This window comes from Lolium perenne, chromosome 5, assembly GCF_019359855.2.
Source record: "Lolium perenne isolate Kyuss_39 chromosome 5, Kyuss_2.0, whole genome shotgun sequence".
Lineage (NCBI taxonomy): Eukaryota > Viridiplantae > Streptophyta > Magnoliopsida > Poales > Poaceae > Lolium > Lolium perenne.
Genome location: NC_067248.2, coordinates 78,647,097 through 78,675,015, shown reverse-complemented (window position 1 = coordinate 78,675,015; position 27,919 = coordinate 78,647,097).

Genomic DNA, 27,919 nt, shown 5'->3' with positions numbered 1-27,919 from the left:
ATTCGCCGGAGTGGCGTACTTAACTAGCCATGCTTGTTTTTCCGGTTCTGAGCCAACTGCAGGAGCTGGGCTCTGGAGTTTTGTCGGGGTGGCGTATTTAGCTAGCCACGTCTGCTTCTCGGGTCCGCCTCCGACGTTCCTCTGTTGTTCAGAAGTCCCCGCTGTTGCAACCTGGTTCGAGAGTGCCCAGGTGCTGCAGTCTGGCACGTATGCGCACGCGTATCCGTGCGGGATCTCCTTGGGCGCGTCATGTAGGAATTGGTAGTCACTGGGGTCACCACCAATCTTGTAGACGACGTAGGCCGATGAGTTCGGCGCTCGGGCGCTGCCAATGCGAACGGCAGCGGTGGACGGGGCTCGGAGTGGCACCTCTCCTTGGTGAGTCCCTAGAGCTGGTCCCGACGGAGAGTGCCGATGGCTCATGATCTCCTGGATCACGCGCAGAGCGACGCGCGCTCCAACGTATTCACCAGGGCTCTCGAGAAGGGCGGTGCAGCGAATGAGCCACCATGAAGTTGATCTCCTGACGCAGCGACCTGGTGCGTTCTTCTGACGGGGTGGATAGGTCCACTCCATCAAGCGCGCCTTCAGGTGAGAACCCCTTCCATCTGATGCCATGGGAGCGGGTCCTGTGGAAAGAGCCGATGAGGTCGGCTTCGAGGAAGGCTTTGACCTCGTCATACTTCTTCTTGAGCTCGCCATTGAGCTCCTCGTAAGTGACCGGAGTTTCTTCCGCCATCTCCGATGTAGACGGCGATGTGGTTGATGTTGAGGATTGTCCCACCGGGCGTGCCAGAATGTGTTGACGTCAGAAACCCACCGGCGGGCAGTGACTGGTCAACACCGTAGAGCCGGGAACAACTAGGGCTGCGGCTGGCCCCAGTCCCTCAGAGCGACGGCCCGCAAAGCCTCCTGGTCGCGCGCCGATGCAAATTGCAAGGCGTGCCACCCGACCTATACCTGGTCGAGGAAGGTGTGGATGATGCCTCGCTTAGTTTCCTGCAGGGGCACACACGTACACGTTAAATACGAGCCTCGATCGGCTCTCAGGTTATCCTGTGAATCGGCTCATGGAGCCGATCCACCCATGATTCGTCCAAGGTGGCCGAATATATGGTGGTCCTGCTTGATCAAGATAAAGCGTATGAGATCCACGACGATTTAGGGTTTTCACCGCATAATCTGATCATCCTACTCACGATTGGGCCTCGCGCTCGCGCACGGTGATCGTAAGCCAATCCTAGACAAGGCCTAAAAACCAACACGAGGTTGATCCTCGGAACATCCTGTCTAGGGCCAGCAAACTACACCCTACGCGCCGCTGGATCCTCCAACCCTTTGTAAGGCCTAACTATTGCAGATGTTAAACTAATCCTTGATGAATCAAGGAGCAACCGTAACGGATCAGATCTACTAAATAATGATCAAGCGGGGTGCCGCCCCTGCACCCATGATGAGGTACAAGGACGGCTAGATGCGTAAGGGTTGCACTACGACAGCATATGATACTAAGAACAATGCTAACCCTAACACATCTATGATAACTACGTTGCTCGCCATCAAAAAGGCTTTAGTACGAGCAACGCATGAACAACGTAGGCAGGCTCGTGCTGCCTAGATCGCAAGATGCGATCTAGGCAGCATGGTGCTTACCGGAGAAACCCTCGAGACGAAGGGGTTGGCGATGCGCCGAGATTGGTTTGTGTTGAACGTTGGTTGTTGTTTATTCCATAAACCCTAGATACATATTTATAGTCCAGCGGACTTTCTAACGTGGGCGTGCACCAAACCGTGCACAAGATAAATTCTAACTTCTACGTAACCTACTATAAAGATACACGGGCTAGCTAGCCCAAATTTGGTAAACAAGGCCGATTCACACATCTCCTCTATATGTATATCTTCAAGCCCATCTTGATCGCGGCCCACCTCTGACTTGGTCAAATTCTGGTGATAACACATGCCCCCCTGGTTTTGGAAATGACATTTCCAAAATCATTATGCTTTTCTCTCGTCGGGTCATGTCGTGGCAGAGCAGAAACCACCGCAGAATCCCTCATTATGATGCCTTGCCCCTTCCACTTCTCCACGCGCCCGAAAATTTTTCCTGCCAGGCATCACCTCCTCGGGAATTGCTGTGGCATTAAATCCCCCTCACATCCCTTCTATTTAGCCGTTCTAAACAGCCTGCTCCTCCTTCATCTTCCTCGCATTAGCACCCACAAAATCCTCCTGCACCACCATGTCTTCTTCCTCCTCCGAGCTTTCCTATGGGTCCTCCTCCTCCCGCGAGACGCCGCCGGACGTCCGTGCCCCGGAAGAATGGGACCTGGAGGACCACGCCTCCTCCGTCTGGTCTGAAGACGACCAGCCCCTGACCAGCGGGGATGAAAATCTCCAATTCCTTGTCGACGAGGAACTGGAGCCGGGAAGCGAAGACAACCTCTGGGAAGGCCGCCCCACCTCTGAAGAGGAGGAAGAGGTGGATGACGATGATGACGACGACTCCCTTGAGGGCTACCCGCCGGCGAAGCGCCTCCGCATGTGGTGGGACGACGACAGCAGCGATGATGAAGACGGGGATGAAGCTCCCGTAGAGGGCTATGGGAATAGCGACGAGGAGCCCATCGGCAGCAGTGCCGATGAGGGTTCCGAGGACGACGACGAGGGTAGTGATGGCCCGTAGATTAGGATCTACTAGCATAGGCCTAGCAGTAGTAGATGGGTCAATAGACCCTTCTTTTGTTCTTCTTTCTTTGAGTAATAGGTTCCTCCTTTGTAAGAAATCATGTCTATCAATGAAGGAGCTTCCCCAATTTGATCTTGCCGATTTCCTCAAACCGCTTTTCAATGGGCCAATAGCACTGCATCGATTCTTCATCCTTCAGTATCCCTCAACTGATGATCTTCTAACTGGTAGATAATATGGAATCCTCAGGAGAGCCCTTAAATTTCTTCCGCTAGTTTCAACGACCCTCTTTAGTGATCGCTCATCATTTTATGAAGAAGGTAGCAACGGAAGATCAGCCTATGACATCCCAATTGGCTCTTACCAGGTCTGCTGCCCCCCGAGCCTTAATCAGGGCGAGGATAAAAGTGGACCAGCCGAACGAGCCATCGTCAGATTCCCCACTGTAGGGCCATGTTAGCCGATTTCCGCAAAATCTGCTCTCCAAAATGCCGATGTCTCAAGGCGAGCCGCCCCCCGAGTTACTCCAACTTTCCTTCCATCGGTCCCTGACAGTTACACCTCTTGAGCCGATGTCTGCTGCATCGGCTGTGCTAAAAAAAAATTAAATTTTTTAGGCCGATTTGTGTATCGGCCCCCATACTTGATAGTATTATCTCACATCCTCATGTTTTATCCATCTAGGTGCCCCCCGAGCCGATTCTGTCAAGAGAATTGATGGTATCGGCTCTTCAGGTAGTCCCTGTTGGATCAAACATTGATCCCAGGCAAACGTTGAGAATAGATGGTGAGGATAATTTTGGCCGATTGCTGGAATCGGCCTCCACGTTGCTTGCTTGGTGAAGGTTTTGTAATGTCCCTTCATAAATTTTTTGGGGGGACCGATCGCAAGGATCAGCCTCACCACGCTCGCTTATTGACGTAGTCTCGCTACTCGCCCAGGCCGGTGAACAAAACCAGCCCAATCTCTGACTTTATCACGTTGGTGCGCTTGCTGTTGTCCACCTCGGGTGCATCGTGTAATCGTGGAGCTCTACACTTCGCCGGACGAACGAGCACCATGTTTGTGCCAGCCGATGTTTCATCATCGGCTTTCCTTTGCTTGGGGCGCCACTCTTTTCTTTGCGGCAGTCCCTCCTCATCCAGGGTCCTCTGGACTTTCGCAGCCAGATCAGGTCGTGCCTTCCTCAGCGTATGCAAGTATAACCTTTCGGCTTCCTCCAGACCGCGCAATCGCTGAACCCTGCGCTTTTGTGAATGGCTGAGACCATCAGGGCACCACCTTGGACGGTGGTACCTGTCTTCTTCGTCTTCCCCCTCGTCTTCCGAATCCTCGAGATCTTCCAACTGAGGGGTCTCAGCACGTCTGCTTTGTGGTGGGAGAGGCCCTAAGCGCTCGAACACAGACACGTTGGCTGCCTCCTTCTTTTTCTGGTTGCATTCTGGGCAGTTGCCGATTGTTGGTAATCGGCTCAATCCTGAATCCCAGCAGTGTCTGAAGAAGGGGCAGTCCCAATGCCTGCCCGTGTCGTCTTGCTCCCTGGCGTGGCGCTCCTGCCGCTCCTCATCATGATTATGCCGACGATGCCTTCTGTCGTTTCTGGCCAGACGATCTCTTTCATCATCGTCGCCGTGTCGCCGGCGTTGGTCATACCGACTCACATACTTGTTGAGGAGGTGATCAGAGAGGGGTCGTTGATATCTTATGTTCTTCACTTCTCCCTCTGTGACGTAGCGCTTGCCATCTTCACGGAGCCGAACGCATGGAGCGGCCCCCTCCGTGTCTATGCTCTGAGAGCAGCTGCCCTCATCCCCGCCCTTCTCAGAGTGGTGTCCAAGCTCTACCATGTTGATGTTGGCTGAGAAATCTGGCTGGCACCCTCCGAGGTGGGTAAACTCCACCATGTTGACGGCGGGGAAGGGGTGTGTGTCGACCTTCATGGCGTACTGGTTAAAAATTAGTCGCCCATTCTCTATTGCCATTTGGATCTGTTGACGCCACACCCTGTAGTCGTTAGTGGTGTGGGTGAACGTGTTATGCCACTTGCAGTATGGCTTTCCGTTCAGCTCTTGCACCGTAGGGACCTTGTGGCCTTCGGGTATCTTTATATGCTTCTCCGCGAGTAAGAGATCGAAAATCTGCTCGGTTTTCGTCACGTCGAAGTCGAACCCTCTTGGAGGCCCTGGTGGCTTCACCCATTTGCAGGTTACTGGGCCTGCCGCTCGAGTCCACTCAGCCACTGCGACCTCTTGTTCTCCCGTAGCACCTTCATCTTCGCCTGCGTCAACCATGGTAACCACGCGCTTGAACTTGTCCTGGTAGACGTCTGGGTGGCGCTGTTCATACGCTGACAGCTTCTGCACCATGTGTGCTAATGAAGGGTAGTCCGCTTGGGAGGCCACGTCCTTGATCGATGATGATAGACCCACGACCGCCAACTCGACTGCTTCTTTTTCGCTTACGTGAACCGAATAGCATCGGTTCCTAACGGTCTGAAGCGCTGGATGTACTCGACACTGTTTCCCCGCGCTTCGTCGTACTTGTGCCAAATCGGCAATTCCAGCCCTCGGAAGCCTCTGAGTGATATTGCTCATGGAACCGTTCTTCCAACTGCTTCCAAGTCTGGACTGAGTTCGGTGGCAGCGACGTGTACCAACCGAAAGCCGATCCTGTGAGGGACTGTGAGAAGTACCTCACACGCAGCTCGTCTGATGCTGAGATCATGCCCAGCTGTGCCAAATATCGGCTCACGTGCTCGATGGAGCTGGAACCATCTGATCCGCTGAACTTTGTGAAGTCCGGGAGCCGATATTTGGGTGGTAGCGGGATCAATTCGTACTCGTTGGGGTACGGCTTGGTATAGCCGACCGTCTTCCTTTTCGGCATCATGCCGAACTGATCTTTCAGAATCGTACAAATCTGATCCACGGTGATGGCTGAAGGTGCCGAACCCTGAAGATTCGCCGGAGTGGCGTACTTAACCAGCCATGCTTGTTTTTCCGGTTCTGAGCCAACTGCAGGAGCTGGGCTCTGGAGTTTTGTCGGGGTGGCGTATTTAGCTAGCCACGTCGCTTCTCGGGGTCTGCCTCCGACGTTCCTCTGTTGTTCCGAAGTCCCCGCTGTTGCAACCTGGTTCGAGAGTGCCCGGTGCTGCGATGCAGCACGTATGCGCACGCGTATCCGTGCGGGATCTCCTTGGGCGCGTCATGTAGGAATTGGTAGTCACTGGGGTCACCACCAATCTTGTAGACGACGTAGGCCGATGAGTTCGGCGCTTCGGGCGCTGCCAATGCGAACGGCAGCGGTGGACGGGACTGGAGTGGCACCTCTCCTTGGTGAGTCCCTAGAGCTGGTCCTGACGGAGAGTACTGATGGCTCATGATCTCCTGGATCACGCGCAGAGCGACGCGCTCCAACGTATTCACCAGGCTCTCAGAATGGCGGTGCAGCGAATGAGCCACCATGAAGTTGATCTCCTGACGCAGCGACCTGGTGCGTTCTTCTGACGGGGTGGATAGGTCCACTCCATCAAGCGCGCCTTCAGGTGAGAACCCCTTCCATCTGATGCCATGGGAGCGGGTCCTGTGGAAAGAGCCGATGAGGTCGGCTTCGAGGAAGGCTTTGACCTCGTCATACTTCTTCTTGAGCTCGCCATTGAGCTCCTCGTAAGTGACCGGAGTTTCTTCCGCCATCTCCGATGTAGACGGCGATGTGGTTGATGTTGAGGATTGTCCCACCGGGCGTGCGAGAAATGTGTTGACGTCGAAAACCCACCGGCGGGCAGTGACTGGTCAACACCGTAGAGCCGGGAACAACTAGGGCTGCGGCTGGCCCCAGTCCCTCAGAGCGACGGCCCGCAAAGCCTCCTGGTCGCGCGCCGATGCAAATTGCAAGGGCGTGCCACCTGACCTATACCTGGTCAGGAAGGTGTGGATGATGCCTCGCTTAGTTTCCTTGGGCACACACGTACACGTTAAATACGAGCCTCGATCGGCTCTCGGGTTATCCCGTGAATCGGCTCATGGAGCCGATCCACCCATGATTCGTCCAAGGTGGCCGAATATATGGTGGTCCTGCTTGATCAAGATAAAGCGTATGAGATCCACGACGATTTAGGGTTTTCACCGCATAATCGGATCATCCTACTCACGATTGGGCCTCGCGCTCGCGCACGGTGATCGTAAGCCAATCCTAGACAAGGCCTAAAAACCAACACGAGGTTGATCCTCGGAACATCCTGTCTAGGGCCAGCAAACTACACCCTACGCGCCGCTGGATCCTCCAACCCTTTGTAAGGCCTAACTATTGCAGATGTTAAACTAATCCTTGATGAATCAAGGAGCAACCGTAACGGATCAGATCTACTAAATAATGATCAAGCGGGGTGCCGCCCCTGCACCCATGATGAGGTACAAGGACGGCTAGATGCGTAAGGGTTGCACTACGACAGCATATGATACTAAGAACAATGCTAACCCTAACACATCTATGATAACTACGTTGCTCGCCATCAAAAAGGCTTCAGTACGAGCAACGCATGAACAACGTAGGCAGGCTCGTGCTGCCTAGATCGCAAGATGCGATCTAGGCAGCATGGTGCTTACCGGAGAAACCCTCGAGACGAAGGGGTTGGCGATGCGCCGAGATTGGTTTGTGTTGAACGTTGGTTGTTGTTTATTCCATAAACCCTAGATACATATTTATAGTCCAGCGGACTTTCTAACGTGGGCGTGCACCAAACCGTGCACAAGATAAATTCTAACTTCTACGTAACCTACTATAAAGATACACGGGCTAGCTAGCCCAAATTTGGTAAACAAGGCCGATTCACACATCTCCTCTATATGTATATCTTCAAGCCCATCTTGATCGCGGCCCACCTCTGACTTGGTCAAATTCTGGTGATAACACAAGAATGTGTTGACGTCAGAAACCCACCGGCGGGCAGTGACTGGTCAACACCGTAGAGCCGGGAACAACTAGGGCTGCGGCTGGCCCCAGTCCCTCAGAGCGACGGCCCGCAAAGCCTCCTGGTCGCGCGCCGATGCAAATTGCAAGGGCGTGCCACCTGACCTATACCTGGTCAGGAAGGTGTGGATGATGCCTCGCTTAGTTTCCTGCAGGGCACACACGTACACGTTAAATACGAGCCTCGATCGGCTCTCAGGTTATCCTGTGAATCGGCTCATGGAGCCGATCCACCCATGATTCGTCCAAGGTGGCCGAATATATGGTGGTCCTGCTTGATCAAGATAAAGCGTATGAGATCCACGACGATTTAGGGTTTTCACCGCGTAATCGGATCATCCTACTCACGATTGGGCCTCGCGCTCGCGCACGGTGATCGTAAGCCAATCCTAGACAAGGCCTAAAAACCAACACGAGGTTGATCCTCGGAACATCCTGTCTAGGGCCAGCAAACTACACCCTACGCGCCGCTGGATCCTCCAACCCTTTGTAAGGCCTAACTATTGCAGATGTTAAACTAATCCTTGATGAATCAAGGAGCAACCGTAACGGATCAGATCTACTAAATAATGATCAAGCGGGGTGCCGCCCCTGCACCCATGATGAGGTACAAGGACGGTTAGATGCGTAAGGGTTGCACTACGACAGCATATGATACTAAGAACAATGCTAACCCTAACACATCTATGATAACTACGCTGCTCGCCATCAAAAAGGCTTCAGTACGAGCAACGCATGAACAACGTAGGCAGGCTCGTGCTGCCTAGATCGCAAGAAGCGATCTAGGCAGCATGGTGCTTACCGGAGAAACCCTTGAGACGAAGGGGTTGGCGATGCGCCGAGATTGGTTTGTGTTGAACGTTGGTTGTTGTTTATTCCATAAACCCTAGATACATATTTATAGTCCAGCGGACTTCTAATCGTGGGCGTGCACTAAACCGTGCACGAGATGTACTCTAACTTCTACATAACCTACTATAAAGATACACGGGCTAACTAGCCCAAACTTGATAAACAAGGCCGATTCACATATCTCTCCACGCATATATCGTCGAGTCCATCTTGATCGCGGCCCACCTCTGGCTTGGTCAAATTCTGGTGATAACAACTTATGAGTAGAGCTATGCCTCCCCGGCAACGGCGCCAGAAAATAGTCTTGATGACCCACAAGTATAGGGGATCGCAACAGTCTTCGAGGGAAGTAAAACCCAAATTTATTGATTCGACACAAGGGGAGGTAAAGAATACTTATAAGCCTTAACAACTGAGTTGTCAATTCAGCTGCACCTGGAAAAGCACTAGCAACAGGGGTGATGTGAAAGTAGCAGTGATATGAGAGCAATAGTAACAGTAACACAGCAGCAGTAGTAGTAATATGAGAGCAATGGCACCAGAAATAGTTGATACTACTTCTAATGACATGTAGAACGAGTATATAATGATGCGAGATGGACCGGGGTTCCCAGCTATCTACACTAGTGGTAACTCTCCAATAACAAGTGTTGGGTGAACAAATTACAGTTGGGCAATTGATAGGATTGATAAGGCATTAAGAAAGAACATCAATTCATTAATCATGTAGGCATGTTTTCCATATTTAGTCGTACGTGCTCGCAATGAGAAACTTGCACAACATCTATTGTCCTACCAGCCGGTGGCAGCCGGGCCTCAAGGGAATCTACTGGATATTAAGGTACTCCTTTTAATAGAGCACCGGAGCAAAGCATTAACACTCCGTGAAAACATGTGTCCCTCACATCACCGCCATCCCCTCCGGTTGTCCCGATTTCTGTCACTTCGGGGCCTTTGGTTCCGGACAGTGACATGTGCATACAACTTGTAGATACAATCTAAGCAATAATTATAGAGCTCAAATCTAAGATCATGCCACTCGGGCCCTAGTGACAAGCATTAAACACAACAAGATTGCAGCAACAATAACTTCATAAACTTAGCAGAGAGAATCATAACGTAAAAATCCATCGGATCCCGACAAACACAACACCGATTAGACAATCATAACGTAACAATCCATCGGATCCCGACAAACACAACACCGATTACATCAGATGAATCTCAATCATGTAAGGCAGCTCATGAGATCATTGTATTGAAGTACATGGGGGAGAGAATACCAACTAGCTACAGCTAGAACCCGTAGTCCATGGGGGAACTACTCACGGAGCATGATGGAGGCGATGGCGTTGATGGAGATGGCTTCCGGGGGCACTTCCCCGTCCCGGCAGGGTGCCGGGACAGAGACTTCTGTCCCCCGAATTGGAGTTTCGCGATGGTGGCGGCGCCCCTGGAGTCTTTCTGGAGTTTCGTCAAGAGGTATGGTGTTTTTAGGTCGAAAGGGATTTTATAGGCGAAGAGGCGGCGCAGGGGGCACTACTAGGAAAAAGGCAATCAGTGGCGCACCACATATAGCCTTCAGTGGCGCACTAGTGGTGCGCCACTGCTATCACGCCACTGCTAACTCCTAATAGTGGCGCACTAGGGGTGCGCCACTACTAGCCTGGATACCAGTGGCGCACTGCGTAGTGCGCCATTGACATGTCCAGCAGTGCGCCACTATTACTCCAAAGTGGTGCGCCACTGTTGGTCAGAGGCAGTGCGCCACCACTGTCTAGATGTGGTGCGCCACTGATACCGTTTTGCGTGCGCCACTGTTTCAGCGAGGTGGTGCGCCACTGCTGCGTGTGGACGTGCGCCACTGCTGTCTCCAGGACGTGCGCCACTGCTGAGGTTCCTGGTGCGCCACTGCTAGTCTCGGAGGGGATCACAGGGCTGTGCGCCACTGGATCTAGCGCAGTGCGCCACTGCTATTTAGTGGACGTGCGCCACTGATGGGCCTCTAGTGCGCCACTGCTACTATTTCGAAAAATTTTTTGTATGCTGGCAGGTATATATACAGGTTGTATATCACAATACAATAGCACAATACAGGATATATAACACATATAAACAACAGCACAACTGATCCATACATAGTTCTTCACATTAGCCCCACATTATTCACAAGAATTGACATTAGAGAAGTTACGAGGTTACAATGCAAGTTACGGAGTTACAAATTCACAAATGAGCTAGTGGTTACACAAGGTCGATCATCTAAACTAGCATCACATAGAAGAGAGCTAGAGTCACTACTAGCACCGTCCCGATGAAAGTGGTCTTCATCCGGTTCCTCCTCCGCTCCCTCCTCTCTCCCGCCAAATAGCGTGCGTATCTATCTTCGGCCTCCGCTCTAGTGGTGTACCCTTTGTAGTTGTTACCGCTAAAACGGTGAACCTGTCTCCGACACTCCTCCCAGTCGTTGTAGACTCCGGGGACCTTGCCCTTGTACACGACATACCACGTCATATCTGCACATATATGAACAAGCCAAAGAAACATTAGTGCACGCTCATAGATGTTTGCAACGAAAAAGAGCAAACTCAAAAACGATCCAAGTAGTATGAACTAAAAGGCATGCCTCATACATTGTTGGTCGGAACAAATATCAACATTTAGGGAAGGGGTCAGTGAAACCAAGTAGGATGCACAAGAGATTGATACTTGTGTCATTGCACCAGGTTCACTGACCCCTCCCCCAAGTGTATAGGTGACCAAACATTCTAATCATCGGCATTTTGAGATACCAAAGCAAATGGAAGAATGACAAGGGCCTCATACTTTGTCGGTCGAAACAAATATGAACATCCCGGGATGGCGTTAGTGAGGCCAGGTAGGATGCACAAGAGATTGATATTTGTGCCATCACACCAGGCTCACTAGCGACACCCCGGAGTGTACAGTTGACCGAACATTCTAATCATCGGCACTAAAATGGAAGAAAGAGCCAAGTGGTATCAACTAAATAGCATATGCCTCATACATTGTTGGTCGGAACAAATATTAACATTCCGCGAAGGGGTAAGTGAAACCAAGTAGGATGCACAAGAGATTGATACTTGTGTCATCGCACCAGGTTCACTTGCCCCTCCCCAGAGAGTTGACCAACCATTATAATCATCGGCATTTTGAAAATCTCAAAGCAAATGGAATGACAAAATGGAATAAGTGCCTCATACATTATTGGTCAACACAAATACTATGGTCAGAAACCATAGTTGCAGTATACACCGCAGTATACTTTGCCGAAGGGCCCCCTTTCCCCGGCCGCCGTTCCATGAACGGGTCCTTAACGACACAACAACGCTGATCTGCCTCTCCGGCGCAGAACCACGGCAGACCCAGCCGCGTCCCTTGTGGCCGCGTCTCCTGCGCTCTTCTGCATGGCCGGACCATGATTGGATTCACCGGGGGAATAATGATAATCGCCATCAACACTATCGCCAGACTCCACAGGAGCATAGCAGTTTGCAGCAGATGCCACTTTTCTTCCCTTGCCGTGCAGTGAACGAGTCTTTGATGCAAAGACCGTGCCGGCCTGCCCAGAGGCCGGCACGGTCTTTGCATCAAGGACTCGTTCACTGGACGGCGAGAGAAGAAAAGCGGCATCTGCTGCAAAGTACTCTACACCTGTGGACTCTGACGATAGTGGTGATGGCGATTATCAGTATTTCCCCGGTGAGTCCAATCGTGGTCCGGCCATGGAGAAAAGCGCAGAGCCCATTAGACACGGCCACAAGGGAGACGGCTGGACTGGCGTGGTTCTGCGCCGAAGAGACATGTCGGTGTTGTTGTCTCGTCAAGGACTCGTTCAACGAACGGCGGCCGGGGAAAGGGGGGCCCGTCTACAAAGTATATTGCGACGTATAGGTGACCAAACATTCTAATCATCGGCCAATGGTGCGAAAGCAAATGGAAGAATGACAAGGGCCTCATACTTTGTCGGTCGAAACAAATATGAACATCCCGGGATGGCGTTAGCGAGGCCAGGTAGGATGCACAAGAGATTGATATTTGTGCCATCACACCAGGCTCACTAGCGACACCCCGGAGTGTACAAGTGACCAACCATTCTAATCATCGGCCAATGCAATTAAGAAGTGCCAACTCAAATAAGAAGATAAGTAGCTAGTATGAACTAAATGGAATGCCTCATACTTTGTCGATCAAAAAAAATATTAACATTTAGGGATGGAGTGAGCGAGACCAGGTAGGATGCACAAGACATGGATATTTGTGCCATCACACCAGGCTCGCTCACGCCATCCCCAAGTGTACGGATGACCAACCATTCTAATCATCGGCATATGCAAACAAAATTAACGACCAAATCAAGTGCGGAAAACGACAGAGCCATATATATAAGTTCACAAACATAGCCGAACTAGGATAAAGTTTATTACAACACAATCACGTCTTTAGTTCACACAACTACATAACTAGGCTCGCACATCAAGACTTTCCACTCGGAGCGTGGATAAAACCGCCGCCTTTCTTCAAGCACATCCATGAGCGGTAGTCGTCACCCTGCATTTGGAGCATCGTGTCTATATCACTGTTTGACGGCTGATAGCCGGCGTAGAACTCCCCCGCGCTTCTAATGACATCTTGATGGATGATTTCACAAAACTCTGTTTGGATGCGGAAGAAGTCTTGCTTGATGCCGTCGTCAGGGACCTGCGCCAATTTGTTGGCCCAGTCTCTGAGATGCTCAGGTAGCGTAAGCTGCTGCTGGTCCCGTATGAACTTATTCATGTGATAGAGGGCGTAGTAGGCATCCTTCGTACTAGAAGGCGGCTTCTTGACGCAGGGGAACTTTGTTTGGTGCTTGAACACATGCTTCCCGTACCTAACATTTGGCCTCTCCATGTGGCCTTTCGCTTTCACGTAGCCATTGAGAGCATCATCAAGTACGGCCTTGACATTCGTGTAGTCCGTGCTTGACTTACCGTCCGCATCTAAGTATGTGGCCATGGAATGTCTCGGGGTTACGGAGATGAGTGTGCAGGTATTGTCTCTGCGTAGAACACATAATGTTTAAGAACAGGACGATTGAAATCTAGAATAATCACGAGTTAAGACCGGTACGGTGAGGGGGGTGACTTACTCGGGAAATACAGGCAGGAGGAGGTTATACTTCTTCTGGTTCGCTAGAAAGAAGCCCTTGAGGTATTCACTCGCGACTGCCCGGTCTCCGGCGGTGGCCAAGTGGACGGCACGCATGTAGAAGGGGTCGGCTATCGCGATGCCCGGGGTGTGGTCTCTAATGATCCGCATCGCCTTGCTGAGCGAGTATAGGCGAATGAAGGTGTAGTGCAGCGGATAACTGTTCAACATGGCGAAGATGTCATCATACCGCAGGAAGATCTTCGCCGCGAAGTCACTATCGACAAAGCCATGTCCCGAGGGCACCTTGGCAATATACACCGGGTATCCATGATCTTTCTCCCTGATACGCCGCTCCTCCATAAACTGAATACCGTCAACCAGAGATCGCATAGGACCGGGTGCAGCATCGTACAATCTTTTAATTAGCATCCGCTCACCCGACACATGCACCCTCGCCTCGATATTCTTGGGCACTGGTGGCCCGTCCTGAGCACGGATAGGTGCCGGCTGGCTGGCAGACTTGTCGTCCTTCTTCTTTCTTTTCCGTCCCTTCGGCTTCGTATTTACTGGGACTGCATTCTCCTCTGCGCAAGCCTTCTTCAGTGTGTTAGGACTGATAACACTTCTCACCCCGGCTATCGGCTGAGTCTCGGTGAAGTCGGCAGCTGGAGGCGTCTCCTGAGAACTGAATAGGCGCCGCTTGTTGCAATAGGTTTTCCCCTCGGCGGCAGCTTGAGAGGGTTGGCTACTGAGATCGTAGTCCACCCCAAAATCGAAGTTGCAGTCAAGGTTGGCAAACGTACTGTCCTCGTACGGACCGTCGTTCGGATCCTGTGCCATCTGCATGTCCTCATCCTGTGCCATCTGCATGTCCTCATCAGCTGATGGCGGCACCGTTGGGGTGGTGTTGCCATGGCTTGGCGCCGGCAGGGCTGGGGGTGTTGTCTCTGGGGTGGTGCCCCTCGCCCCCAAACGAATCTGGCTCTTTGGCCAAACCATGGACCAATTGAAGCAATGCTGGAGGGTAAGGACCTCATCTTCGTCGGCACCATGGGGTTGAAAGGGAGGTAGCACGTCGTCGTAGCCGCTAAGCACCCGAACCAGTTGAATCCTATACACGTCGGGTTGCATGGGTCTACCGTGGAACTGGCGGTTGCTCGGTTGAATGATGTTGGCCTTGGCAACATCGATCAACTCGCCGTTCACAAAGTGCAGGAGAGTGCATGGGACGTCGACGGCGGAGCTCTGCGGAAAACATGTAGGGCGTTAGGGATGGCTAGCTAGTCAAAGGCAAGGATATGGAAGTCATTGGCCGAGGGTTGGTTACCGTGATGGCGTCCAGCTCGGCTAAGGTCGAGGCACCGCCGGCGGCGGGCGTGCAACTGATGGAGTGGCCGCTTGTTGGCGCGGTGTCGGGCGGCGTATTATCCGCAGCGACGGGTGCATTGAGCTGAAGTAATGGCGCCGCGGGAGACACCAACGTTGGCGCCGCGGGAGACACCAAGGTTGGCGCCGCCGGAGCCACCAAGGTTGGCGCCGCCGGAGCCACCAATGTTGGCGCCGCCGGAGACACCATTGTTGCCGCCTGCGGACTCACCGATGGCTCCACGTTGTGGGAGTTGCTGCCCGTGGCGGGAACCGGGAGGCCCCTTTTTTCCTCCCCTATACCACTCGTCAAGACCGGCAACCAAGGTAGGGATGATGGAGCTAAGCGTCGTGCCCACTTGGTCCTCCACTTGCTGTCGTTGCGTCCTCTGTTGGGTCTCCACGATTTGTTGCACTTGTTGCCGCACTTGCTCCTCGACCAATGTCGGGATCTGTGCAACTTGTGCCTTGAGCTGTGCGACCTCCTTCTCATCGATGGGGGCCTTTCTCTCCTTTTTCCCCGACTTATAGTAGTCTGACCATTTCATAGAGCATCCTTCGCCGGCCACACGACCAGCCGACGTCGGCTTACTCAATGGATCCCTCTTCTTGTGGGCATTCAACGCCCTATTTAAAGGGTTGTCCCAAGGGGCACACTGCGAGGAGCTCGTGGACCCCGCGCCGCTACTAGCTTCCTTTTCACTTTCCGCAGCGATCTCCTTAGCCTACGGGAGGAACATGCATGAACCATTTAGAAATTTGGATTCATCAATAAGAATGCAAACATAAAGGCGCTAATTAAGCGGGTGCATTCCTTACCAGAAGAGTCTCAAACTCCTTCACCTCCGGAGGGGTGGTGAGCTCCTTTGTTTTCGGGTCAATACGGTACCGGGCCAGGAGAAAGTTCCTGGTTTGCTTGTTTTTGTATTGCGAGAAGAGGGGCTCGAGGCCGTTCTTCACACGCTCCTCATCCGCGGCGTCCCATTTCGGTTGCGCCACCCTAAAACCGCCAGGACCAAGTTTGTGGGTGCCTAAGTTCAGTTTTCGCATGTCCTTCCCCCACTGACTAGAATCCGACGTTGACTCGCTCTCGCACTTGATCTTGAAATCAGCGTAGTCTTGCTCGGTGATCGAGGGATTTGACTCCTTGATCTTGTCGTAACTCGCACCACTATTAATCATTTTCTTCACTCGGTTCCTCCAACTAGCGAGGGCGGTGCTCATCTTCGTGAGGGCGGCATTGTGCACTTTGTTCCGCATGAGACGCTTTTCTGAGCAGTCCACCGGGAACTCGTATCGTTCGTGCAGCTTCTTGAAGAGGAGGGTGCGCAAATTCGCTCGGTCAGGATGCCTGAGGTTCTCGGTGTTGATCGAGACCGTGCTCCGGAGGATGCACCCGAGTTGGGCAGAGTACCCTTTGACTAAATTAGGGGGCGCCGTTGGATGCCCACTGGCGTTCACTTCGGTGAATGCCTGCTTCACGGTGCTGAGCACATTCGGGCGACGCTCCCTCCGTAGCTTCTTCGGTTTGCCGGTGTCATCCTCGGCGGCACCATCCGTGGTGTCATCCTCGGCGGCACCATCAGTGGTGTCATCCTCGGCGGCATCATCCGCTCGGTACTCTGGATCGGTGCCATCATCCTCGCCGTCGTCGCGGTGAGGTTGTGATTCCATCACCTCCATTTCATCGGTTAGCATCCAGAATGGCTTGCTACCGCTGCCGCCGGCCTCTTCGTTGTTGGCCATGTTCGAACTAAGTAGGAAAAAATGCATAAAATTAGCGCAAGATTTCACGGAAAAATTGGGCATGACCTATGCTAATTTATGGACATATGAGTGCCCCATTTTCGCCGAAACGGAAATGAATCAACATTTCGGCGATAATGGGCAACTCTGTCGATCCCTGCACAAGAATATGACAATATATAATGTTGATACCACCACATTCACACCAGCAAGCAGTACCAGCTAGCAGCACCAGCTAGCAGCAAGCACCAGCAAGCAGCAAGCAGCAACAAGCAGCAAGCAGCAACAGCTACCTTTCTGCAAGGTGCTTCTCCAGGTGCTGCTCCATGGGCATACATCAAGCAGCAAGCACCAGCAAGCAGCAAGCAGCAACAAGCAGCAGCAGTAGCAAGCAGCAGCAAACAACAGCTACCTTTCTGCAAGTGTGGCGGCGGTCCTCTGCGGCAGCGTCAGCGGTCGAGGGCGGCGCGGCGTGCTTCTCCAGCTGCTGCTCCAAGGTACGCGTGGCGGTCAGGGCGGCGCGGCGTGCAACAACTAGTGTTGTAAATATCAAAATGAACACTGTGAGCAACCAGACTATTTGTAAAAACAAAATACCAGTACTGTAAACTATTAAATGAATGGAAAGCAGCTAGCAAGCAAGCAACAGCAGTTAGCAGCTACAGCTAGTAGTTAGCAGCTACAGCTAGCCAGCTAGCACTGGCATTTGGTGTGATTTTTCATCTATTTTGATTTAATTAACAGTATTGGCACTTGGCTCCAATATTTGGCTCAACCTAGCAACTAAAAGCAACCTAGCTAACATCAAGTACCTAGCAACTAACAACCTAGCAACTAGCAAATGCTCACTGGTAGCTCTGTATTTTTTTTAAGAAGGAAATGCTCACTGGTCGGTGCACATAGCCATTTATTTATATGTTTTTCCTTCAAATTAAGCAAATAGACATCCTAATTGAAGCAAATGCACCTAGCAGCACCTCACCTCTAAAAAAAAGAAGCTATGCAGATTGTTTGAAAACCCATGATAACAAAATGAATGATTTTACAATGCATTTGTTCTAAAAATAGAGGATATGTAACCTAGCAGCAGCAAGAACTACCTAGCAACCTAACCAACCTAACAGCAGCAAGAATGATTTTACAATGCATTTGTTCTAAAAATAGAGGATATGTAACCTAGCAGCAGCAAGAACTACCTAGCAACCTAACCAACCTAACAGCAGCAAGAACTACCTAGCAAACTACATATTCAATATGTTTTTCTGTTACAACTTTCTATTACAATGATACAATCCCACCTGTGCAACCTCTGCAGCGGTGTTAGCAGTCGAGGGCGACGGCGGCGTGCTTGTCCTGCTCCTGCTCCAAGCCTTGCAAATTTTCAAAATAAAATTCAGTAAGCTAGCACACCCATTTTGCAATGCATTTCTTCTAAAAAAATAATATACTAGCTTAACAGAACTAGGAGTTTATGGCAGTTAGATTTCTATGTCTTTTCTCGTGCCACTACATAAACTAACACTAAATTAGGTCTATGTACCAGCTGTGTTTTTACAAATGTTAACTGTATTGCATTCTGTGATTTAAAAATAACTAATAACTTCACTTGCTAAGCTGAGCATGGAATTAAGGTTAAGGGGTGTCAATTTGCTCTATACAGAGAGAAAGGTTTGACGAAGGACAAACCGCACATGGTCTAGCCCCACACAAAGCATATCCAATGGAAATATGATCTCTTGATCCTACATGATAGGTGCTCATGATTCTGGTCGACTACCAATTGCACAAATCAGATAATCAATGCAGACACATATTGTTGGAGGAACTAAACTACCTTCAAGAACACAGATATCCAGCATGGAAACTACTAGGCAGCACAATAGATTACATCAGCCGAGCACAATAGAATTCATATAATAAATCTGAGCGCAAAGGGGTGGTTGGCTGAAATCTATCTAGCAGCAGCAACACCAAGCAGCAGGCAGCAAGGGGGAGCACGGAGCAGCAGCAACAGCGCCGAAGCAGCAGCAGCAGAGGTGGAGGAGGGGAGGAGCACGACGGCTACCTGGGAAGGATGCGGCAGCGTCAGCGGTCGAAGGCGAGGTCGCAGGCGTGCGGCTCCTCCGCGGTCGAGGACGAGGTCGAGGGCGTGCGGCTCCTCCGCGGTCGAGGACGAGGTCGCAGGCGGCGTGCGCTTCTCCACGGTGCGCAGGAGCGACGAGGCAGAGGATGGGGCGCCGGCGGTGGGAGAGGTGGTCGCCGGCGGGGATTCGAGGGGGAGTGGCGGTCACCGGTGGGGAATCAAGGGGGAGTGGCAGTCGCCGGCGGATCTGGTGCAGGGGAAGAAGGGGAGGGGTGGTCAGGTGGGATCTGGTGCAGGGCGCAGGGCGTCGCCGGCGGAGAGGAAGAAGAGGGACGGCGGCGTCGCTCAGGGGAAGAAGAGGGACGGCGGCGTCGCTCAGGGGAAGAAGGGGACGGTGGGATCTGGTCAGGACGGGGGAAGAAGAAAGGGGAAATTTCCACTAAGTCCCCTGACCCTCCTAAGCAATGGCGCACTGCTCGTGGTGCGCCACAGTGACCCTTAGCAATGGCGCACCACTAGGGGTGCGCCACTATGACTTTAGGTAGGGTCAAAAATTAAAAGGACGGTACCTTGACAAGATCCGCATCGTACCGCAATGGCTAGCTATCTGTCCCCTGTTTGGTTTACCCTGGCCGGCCAGGTTCGAACCCTGGCGGCCCCAATTTTTTAACTTTTTTTTAAAATGATTTAACCCAGCAGTAATAAATACCATAATACACCAAAATAAAAGGCATAAATAATTATAATTATGTAGAATATTTAAAATACTATAGAATCTAGAAAATATCCAAAAATATAAATTATATGTCTATTTTGATCGGTACAATGTGTAGATTAACAATATGACAACCATTATTCATACAAGAAAATGATACATAATTATCTTTTCACAATCTTCTTGCCCTTCTTTCTCGCGGTTGAATAATTTAGCCCCGGAACTCCTAGACTTCTTCTCTTGAATGGACGGCCTTTAGGTAGGGTGGTCCTGCTTCTTCTTGTTGTGTATGGTTCTTGATCATCGTCGTCGTCATCTTCCATCTTCGGATCGCCGTACTGGTCAAAGTCTAGCTCGTTGGCTGCTCCATCCATTCCGATGATGCTCCTTTTGCCTCTCCTCACGACAACACGGCTGGGCTTCTGCGGGTCGGTAATGAAGAAGCATTGGTCCACTTGGGAAGCTAGTACCCATGGCTCATATTTCGCGGTGACCTTTGCGCCCGCTGTCTTGGATTTGGCTTCGGGTATAACCATGGTGGTGAAATGCCGGTCTTCTTTTATGACGTTCTTGGCCCACGACACGGAACATCGGCACATTCTCTCCGGCGTAGCTCAGCTCCCAGATCTCCTCGATCTTTCCGTAGTATCTCTGCTTGACGTCACCGGTGTAGGACTCCATCGTTGCCCCGGAGTTCTGATAATCGCTCTTCATGTCCTTTTCCTCGGTGTAGAATGTGTAGCCGTTGATATCGTACGCCTGAAATGTCATCAGGTTGTGTTCGGCGCCCTGTGACAAGGCGAAGATGAGTTTTTCTTCCGCAGAAGAATCCTCGTCTATAGGGTACGTCAGCATCTTGTCCTTGAACCACCGCGTGAAGGTTGAGTTGTGCTCTTTGATTATATCTCCGTCCGTCCTCTGTTGGCCCTGATCACTGTACGTCTTTGCGATGAAGGTTTTGTGCTCTACCACCCAAGGATCGACCACGTCTATGTGTTGTAGCGCGACTAGGTTTGCTCTTTCAAAGTCGGCGATTCGACCCTTGAAGTCGACATGCATTTCGCGGCTACCGTCGCGGTGACCCCATCCAGCGAGCTTCCCGAGATGCCTGTTTACGGGCCGGCCACCGGGGGTCTCGAGTGCTAGATAACTCGTGCAGAAGGAGATGCACTCTTCGGTCAGAAAGCCCTTGGCTATGCTTCCGTCTGGACGTGCCCTGTTGCGAACGTACCCTTTGATGACACCATTCATCCTTTCGAACGGCATCATGCTGTGCAGGAACGTCGGCCCTAGTTGGATGATATCCTCCACGATATGTACCAGCAGATGCACCATAACGTCGAAGAAAGCGGGCGGGAAGTACATCTCAAGCTCGCACAGTATCACCACGATCTCTTCCTGTAGCCTTCTAAGTTGCCTCACGCCAACAGACTTCCGAGAGATGACGTCGAAAAAGTTGCATAGGCCAAAAAGCGTTTCACGGACGTGCGCGTCCATGATCCCACGGATTGCAACCGGAAGTATCTGCGTCATCAGCACGTGACAGTCGTGAGAATTCATCCCGCTGAACCTCTGCTTCGCTTTGTCTAGGTACCTGCTTATCTTCCCCGCGTACCCGTAGGGAAGTTTTACTCCTAGGAGACAGTCGAAAAAGTGCTCGATCTCCTTCTGACTTAGAGTGAAGCACGCGGGGGGGGGGGGGGGGGCAGTAATATTCAATCTTTTTGGCCTTTTTGCCCTTGCGACGACTTTGCGTGTCCTCCGCCTCATCATCGTCATCGTCATCATCATCATCATCATCATTAGGGCGTCCCGCGTGAAGCTCCTCCCTGATCCCAATTGATTGCAAGTCGTACCTTGCTTTCGGCCCATCTTTGGTCTTCTCTGGCATGTTGAGGAGGGTACCAAGCAGACTCTCGCACACGTTCTTCGTGATATGCATGACATCAAGGCTGTGAGGCACACGGAGGATCTTCCAGTACGGCAAGTCCCAGAAAACAGACCTCGTCTTCCATACCTTAAGCAGCGGCTCCGGCGCCTTTCGCTTCTTTCCCGGCGGTGGGCACTCTTTCCAATTTTTCAATAGCTCGTCTATTTGCTCGCCGCTTCTCGTACGTGGCCGTCTTCGGGGTTCGTCTTCACCATCGAACAGATCCTTGCGTTTCCTCCATGGGTCTTCGTCGCGAAGCCACCTTTGATGTCCCATGAACACCGTTTTCAAGGACCCGGGATCTCTATCTAGCTGGCGGTACGTTGTGTCGTCCATGCACCTGACGCATGCATTGAATCCGTGGACCACCTGCCCCGCGACATATCCGTAACCGAGAAAGTCGTGCACCGTCGTGAGCAGTGCAGCTCTCATAGGGAAATATTCTTCCGCGGCAGCGTCCCACGTATTGGCAGGCGTGTCCCATAGCGTGGCTAGCTCCTCTTTCAGAAGCCCCATATACAAATTGATGTCGTTCCCTGGTTGTTTCGGCCCTTCGATTAGCATACTCATTTGAATGTACTTCCTCTTCATGCACAACCAGGGGGGAGGTTGTACATCCACACAAACACGGGCCAGGTGCTATGCGTGCTGCTCTGGCTGCCAAACGGATTGACTCCATCGGTGCTCGCGCCCAGCCTTATGTTCCTAGGATCGTCCCCAAATTCTGGGTACTCGAGGTTCAACGCATTTCACTGGCTAGCATCCAAAGGGTGTCTCAACATCCTGTCCTTTTTCTTTTTCTTCGGATCATCTGCGTCATCTTCTCCCTTCCTCATCTCCGCGTGCCAGCGCATTAGCTTTGCTTGCTTAGGATCCGCGAAATACCGCTGCAGACGAGGAGTGATCGGAAAGTACCACACCACCTTCCGAGGAGCTTTCTTCCCCTTCTTGTACCGACTGACGCCGCACACCGGACATATGGTACACTCCGCGTGCTCGTTCCGATAAATGATGCAATCGTTCAAGCACACATGATATTTCACATGCGGTAAATCCAGAGGACAAACGATTTTCTTGGCCTCCTCGATACTAGTCGGACACGTGTTACCTTTGGGAAGACGTTCCTGCCAGAATGACATGTTGTCGTTGAAGGATGTGTCGGTCATTTTGTGCTTTACCTTCATCTCCAGTGCCATGAGCGTTACTTTTAGGCGGGTATCCTCCGGCCTGCATCCTTCATACAATGGAGTAACCGCGTCTACCTCCAGTTGATCCATCTTGGCTTTCTCTCGGGCGGCAGCTCTTGCGTTACTCGTCTGCTTGAGAAGCAGCTCTTGAAGATAAGGGTCCTGCACCCAGTCCATCGACGATGGTCCATCGTCTTCATCTTCATGATGACCTCCATCTTGATCTTCCCCATCATCAGGTCCAGGATCTCCTACATTATGATCATGATCATCTCTGGGATCTTCTACATCCTGATCATGCCCGAGATCTTCTACATCCTGATCACCTCCTTCCTTATTTCTTGTTGAAATCCCATGGACAAATTCATAATCATCTTCGTCGCCTTCCCACCGATAGCCATCCATGAAACCACGCATGAGAAGGTGGTCCCGCACCATATCGGCTTTAGGGTCCATAAGGCTCGTCAGCTTGCATCTTCGACACGGACATCTTATCTCCTTTTGGTTATTTCTAATCATCTCGGCTGTCGCGGCTTTCAAAAACCTAGCCACAACGCCTTCGCTCATCATGCGGACCATGCTCGCCCGCGGGTATAGAGAAAATGGATATCTTAGCATACCAAAAGAAAATTTTGGCATGACCTTCCCTAAAAATAGGACATATGTATATGCGTAGTATGCCCACACTATTCGCCGAAACGGAAATGAATCAACGTTTCGGCAAAATATTGGCAACTCCATCGCATTTCAAATCCCTGCAAACAAACACATGCAACACATGTGTGGATCGGAGGCTTTGCATATACAACACGGCTTCGCATACAACACACATGCACGCGTGAGACGCTTTTCGCGCACGCACACAACACACACATGAGCTTCTTATAACATATGTGCACACACACGTGTGTGTGCAAGACGATTGGAACCGGCGCGGTCACACACAAAGCATAAAACCAACAAAGTTACCGATACGACGAGACCTAGAGTGTTGGATGAGGTAAAAAGTTGAGATTGAGTAGGGTATTGAGCTAAGAAAGCTTCACCATTACTTACCTATGAAGAAAATTAAGTTTACCAACTTAATTTTGGTGAATGAAGAGGTGAAAATGAGGTGGGAAGGAGGGGCAACACGACCAGATCCAGATTTGGTGGGAGGTGGTGGTGGAAGAGTGTTTGGGGAAAGTGGGTGGCACATGTGAGTGGAGGGTGAAAAGCAGGAAATGGTCCCCGGGTTAGCGGTGGCGCACCACCTAGCCGTGCGCCACTGCTAGGGTGACATAGCAATGGCGCACTGCCAGGTGGTGCGCCACTGCTAAGCCTCTTATCTCTAAAGGGGCTCTGGCCACCCCCTAGCAGTGGCGCACCAAAAGACATGCGCCATAGGTAACCTATGTAGCAGTGGCGCACCACTGATGTGCGCCATTGCTAAGCCTATCATCTCTAAACGGGCTCTGGACAACTCCTAGCAGTGGCGCACCACTTTAACGTGCGCCATAGGTAAGTAATGTAGCAGTGGCGCACCCCGGTGACGTGCGCCACTACTAGGTTGGGGGAGGAGCTGGCCTCCTGTCACCACTTACTTATGGCGCACCACAATCTTGGTGCGCCACTACTACTTTTGTAACAGTGGCCCACCGTTTTGTGGTGCGCCACTGCTAAGTAGTAGTGGCGCACGGCAGTCATGGTGCGCCACTGCTGGCTGTCTTACGGCTAGGCCTTTTCCTAGTAGTGGGGGCACCTGGGGGCTCCCCATCACAGGCCGGCGCGGGCCCAGGCCAGGCCGCGCCGCCCTATGGTGTGGTGGCCCTCTGGCCCCTCTCCGACTCTTCTTCGGTGTTCTGGAGCCTTCCGGGAAAAATAGGAGGTTTGGTCTTCGTTTCGTCGAATTCCGAGAATATTGCCCGAACAGCCTTTCTGGAACCAAAAACAGCAGAAAACAGGAACTGGCACTGTGGCATCTTGTTAATAGGTTAGTTCCGGAAAACGCATAAAAATATCATAAAGTGCAATCAAAACATGTAAGTATTGTCATAAAACAAGCATGGAACGACAGAAATTATGGATACGTCGGGGACGTATCAGGGGGCGTACCTTGACAGGGTGAGGAACCTGTCGCGGTATTCTACCACCGACATCCGGCCTTGCTTCAGTTCACGAAATTCATCCCTCATCTTCTTGATTAAACCAGGTGGTACATGGTACTTGCTGAACTTGAGCTTGAAGTCAGCCCAAGTCATCATCTGTCCTGCGTTCATGGCACGGGTGCTGGTCCACCAAGCTCTTGCTGGTCCTGCGAGATAGTGCGTAGCAAAAAGCACCTTCTCATTCTCATCAACTCCAGCTACTTCCAAGTTGTTTTCCACGGTTTGCAGCCAATCATCTGCATCTAAGGGCTCTTCAGTCTTGCTGAAGACAGGGGGGTTGGTGTTTTGGAAATTCTTGAGTTTGGACCCTGGGTGATCATGGTTCCCATGGCCATGCTGGTTGTTGGCCAACTGTTGCAGTGCTGCTATGGTTGCTTGGCGTTCCGCTCTGTCAGCTTCCCTGTCCGTCATCAGGGTCTGCAGCAGTTGCATCATTGCATCCGGGTTCGCGTTGCGATGCGGACGAGCCATCTGAACAGGTAGATAGATCATGAGACGAGAGGGAATTTTCTATGGCTTATTTTGGGTAAGTTTTAAAACTTAAAACTTGAAGTCTTTTGATGATGCACATAACACAGAAACATTCATTCATGGCAACAACACACATTACAAGCTAACACACTAAGGGTTTTAAGAACCCTTCTTCTCCAAGCTACGATACATGGGGCGGGATACAACTCACACCTACGGTAGTGCATAAGTGAAACTTCTCTTCCTCATCTTCATCCACATCGAGGGGGACGATCCCATCCTCTCCGGCATCCATGAACTCGTAGTCTTCCTCCTCGGTGTCCCCATCCTCTTCGAAGTCGTTGTCGTCACTCAGGAAGTGTTCTCCTCCCTGAAGGTCTTCACCTTCTTCTTCCATCTCATTCAGCTGATCTTCCTGAGCCTTGACGGTGGCCTCCAATGATGCTATCTTTGCGCGAAGGCGCGCAATGGTAGCGTCCTTCTTGGCCTTCTGCCGGCGGAGTGTCTTGCGGTCCTTTGCAAGCAGCTTGATAGCATCGGCGTGTTCAGCCAGTGCAAGGTGGGTCTGGTTGGCATAGCTGCGGGCGTTGTCCAGATCTTGCTGAGCGTGGTACAGCATGAAATCCAGATGCTCCACAAGGTGTTTCAGCTCGGGGTGAGACTGCATGTCCATGGGCTCTCCAGTAGAGTTACGGCTCGCGAGGTGAGAAAAGCGAGGGTGCTTGAGTGCCTCCCCGCTCATCCCGCACAAGCGTGCGTGTCCCTCCTGAAGGGCGCGGGCAAGTCCGTGCAGCCAGTTGCTCTCCATGAAGGAGAAGAGGATCCTCTCAGAAGTGGGAGGCTCCATCTTACCCCTCAAGTCCGCAGTGATGATCCACTGCAGTTCGCCTCCTGGCTGGTCAGAGATCTGGGCTCCGTGGAACTCCGGGTGCGGGCGGCCAAGGTGGTCGGACAGGGCGTTGAGGTCGTGCTCGAAGATCAAGCTTACCCCATTCCCGAGCTGGTAAAACTTCATGTTTACGGGCTCCATCTGAAAGTGAAGTGAAGGATTAAGTTAGAGAAGTGAACAAGTGTGGAAAAATTTTAGGTATATTTCTAAGGAAGAACATGACTTCTTATTTTCCAAAGAACTTAAAGAGAAGACAAAGACTTAATTTTTCATAAATACTTCATTCATTTTTGAAACTAAATTTTTCAGGACGTCCATTTCTAAACTAGGGTCTCCTAAGGTCAAACAATGGCTCTGATACCAACTTGTCAACACCTGGATTTTTAAGTCCGGATGCCTATTATGTCATACATCGCAATCCCAGGAATATTGTTGTTGCGAGGCATAATAGTTAAGTATCACAGTCATCATTTATTACAAACCATAAAGTCTTACAAATTGGAATCACATGATCCATATTACACAAATAGTTGATCTAGGGATCAACGAACTGATCAACGAACAAACATAAGTTCATAGCGGAAGCGTAAGATAAAAGGACTCTATAGTCCACATGCCAACGCTTGACGTGAGCAGACTCCTAGTTGTTGTAGACGTCCTGCTGACCGTCCTCCTCGTACTGCTGCTCCTCTTCATAGTCTGGCCATTTGAATAGCCAGGGACACAGCCGTGAGTACTTTACGTACTCACAAACTAATACTAGTGTAAGTGCGAGTAAATCTAGTAAGGGGGTGCTAAGCTCTAGTTTCTTTGCATAAAGCCAATTTTAGTTCACAAGTATTTGCTAAAGACTTAGTTAGGTGCTAACTAACTCAAGTGGGAACATTAGTGTCATTCCCACAACTCTGTTGTGTTTCAAATAAACAAGTCACCATTCACCATTTCATTTCATCAACATTTTCACAATCTAACACTGGAAACTGTATGGCCTTTCCAGCCGTCCGTAACCGTGGACACGGCTATTCGAATAGGTTTACACTCTGCAGAGGTTGCACACTTGTGCCACAACATTTGATTTCATCCGTCGGGATTACCCCGAATCATCATAACACAGTACGCGGATCATCAACCATAACCTTTCATTTACTAACCCTAGTATGAGGACCTCTCCCCATGAGCTTGGCCTCCCAGTGAAGACCAACTGTCAACCTGGGAACTGCACAGGGCTTGGCCATACAATTCACTTCAATTCACATCATTTCTCAACAACGGAGGCAGCCTCGGCATAACCCCTATGATGTGTGTTTAGAGGGAACTCATACTAAGATACATAAACTTCTAGTTAAGCCCTTACCCATAATCAGGTATTGTAGGGGTACTCAATAATTGGAAAGGTATCGCATCCAAACCAATATTAGTTTTAATCAAAAATCACTATCTTCTCTTGGTCATATTCACCTTCAAAATTCATTTCATAATTTTCATCATCATCATTTCACCACACATGTTCCCATCTAGAGTAGTCATTTTTAATTTAGCACTAGCAGCTAAGTATGAGGGGTGCTAAGTACTTTGCTTTGCTTCTAGGCTAACTTTGATACTCTTGTACTAATCTAACATTAACCCCTTTGAATCATGAAACAAAAAGTACCTTGATAAAACAACGGTAAATAAAAATTGGAAATAAAACTGGGAAGTAGGCTCATAAACATGAAGTACATG